Source organism: Aplysia californica, unplaced genomic scaffold (genome assembly GCF_000002075.1).
Source record: "Aplysia californica isolate F4 #8 unplaced genomic scaffold, AplCal3.0 scaffold00384, whole genome shotgun sequence".
NCBI classification, from domain to species: domain Eukaryota; kingdom Metazoa; phylum Mollusca; class Gastropoda; order Aplysiida; family Aplysiidae; genus Aplysia; species Aplysia californica.
The window spans coordinates 494,860-496,957 of record NW_004797654.1 but is presented as its reverse complement, the minus strand read 5'-3'; the positions used below and the strand labels follow the sequence as shown (position 1 = coordinate 496,957).

Here is a 2,098-nt window from a genome sequence, read left to right as displayed (position 1 = left end):
GGGCATTTCACTTATGGCTTTTACCTTTGCAGGGTCTGGTTTTATACCATCCTTGGAAATGATTCTTCCCATGTACTTCACTTCTGATTTTCTGAGTTGTGATTTTTTTCTTTGAAATGCACATTGCTTTCTCTTGCTCTATTATGCACTTTGCGCATGATCTTGTCATGTTCTTCGTCGTTTTTGGCTGCTATTAAAGTGTCATCAGCCAAACAATGCACTCCCTCTATGTCTCCAAAAGTTTGAAACTTTTTCTTTTGCAGAATCTCTGAGGCACTGCTTATTCCAAACGGCATTTTTAAGAACCTATACCTTCCAAAAGGCGTATTGAATATGACATTATCTGGAGTCTTCCGTTCGCTCTGTAGCAAGGGTCTCTTGTGTTGTAATCTTTGCTGTTATAATTTTTAAAAATTATTTTGGTAAATGTTTTACGGCGCTCACAACTGCATAAGGTCATATAAGTGCGCGGGTCACATTAAACTTTTTCAGTTGGTAGGAAATTTTTTATTTTGCCGGGTGGCGGCCGAAGCCTACTCTTATCTATTTTAGACCACCAAGGGATCTTTAACGGGCACAACTTGCACACAGGCCCTCCGAGATGTTTCGCCCTTGTTCGAGAAGGCTAGGTGTAGATCTTTCCCACCAGAAGATCAGGCTGAAAGACAGCAGTAAGGAGGAGCCAAGGATTAGCAGTAGAAAGGCTGCCGAAAGTCAGGAGCCCAGAGGAGGGGGCAGAGAAGGTGACGGGGTGGGTGCTAGAGAGCAGGAAAGGAGGTGAAAGGGGACAATTTTAGAGAAGAAAATGTTTCGATCTCTACCCGAATTCGAACACGGGACCTTTGAATGAGAGGCCAACACCTTAACATGTAGGCCACGAGAGCCCCTGTTTTAACATGGGTAGGTGTATTATATTAATTGTTGGTTATGCTGTTGTAAGAGGCATACCTTTAGTTTTTTGAAGTTTTATTAGGAGCTTTACGTACTGTACTTGCAACACAATTAGTTCATAACTAGCTGGGCCCCATTTCGATGAAAGGAATGATCGGTGCATTAACATTAACTGAAACTGAAAATCATTGACCTACTATATTTACACTGTACTGGAAAGGAGCAATACATCTTGAGAGATGCAAAAAATTAGAAGGTCTAAATCTATACTCTCAAAACAAAATGCGCCCCGCGAAATATCACTTCTGGCACTTCCGCCGTGAATGACAGCTACGAGGATTTGTTTCGTTTCTCAGTGAAATAGTCACAAAGGTCAAAGAAGGGCGGGAACGTTTTGTGATAGTATCGAACGGAACTACGACTTGAAATAAACAAACCAGGCGGATTTTCTAAAATTTCAGAGACAGATGCGTGTTAATTGTTCCCAGTAGCAAGAAAAAGAATTTGACAAAGGAGTCCAGAAAAAGCGATGATGGGCATCAAACGAAAAGGTCACAGTCGAATTTTGCACCAAATTAAAAAAAAGAAAACATGAGGCTAGATCTAGACGAGTTGCACACTTAAAATAGTGCTCGGTATTGCGCGACAATGCGCGATATTATCGAACGGAAGTACTGCTTGATATAAACAAACCTGGTGGATTTTCTAAAATTACAGAGACAAAAGCGTCGGTCTACAAAAGCGATCGGCCAAATAAAGAAATTTAGCTTCTGCAGCAAAACTGTCTTAAAACTGATAAAAAGGAAGGGCTTAATGATCTGGAGAATAGTTTAAAGAATATTTTGGCGTAAACCTCATGTCGATCGATGCAGCCATTAATTTAAATAGCAAAATTAGGCTGCCACAAATAGATAATAGATAATAATATATAGATCTAGTGCCACAGACTAGTGGTATTGCAAGAGAGCAACATCCAGAAAAAAATATTAGGAGTAGAGAAAATGATGACAGATGTTTGATAGGACAAAATGGAGCGACCACAGCAGAACTTTCGCCAACCATCCACGAGGTACATCTCTAAGAACCAACCTGTGGACTTTTTAAAAACAAAATGGGGATAATAAAGAGAAGTACATTGACCCATTAATAGCGCTGTGTTGAACGGGAATGGGTGCTATAAAAATAGTCCGTATTATTATTATTATTA

At 40.0% G+C, this 2,098-nt stretch overlaps 1 protein-coding gene across 3 annotated transcripts in view; it reads left to right on the top strand.

Moving 5' to 3' along the window:
• LOC101860832 overlaps window positions 1–2,098 on the top strand; it is a 182,114-nt gene that overhangs the window by 27,588 nt on the left and 152,428 nt on the right. The gene's annotated exons all lie outside the window — the stretch shown is intronic.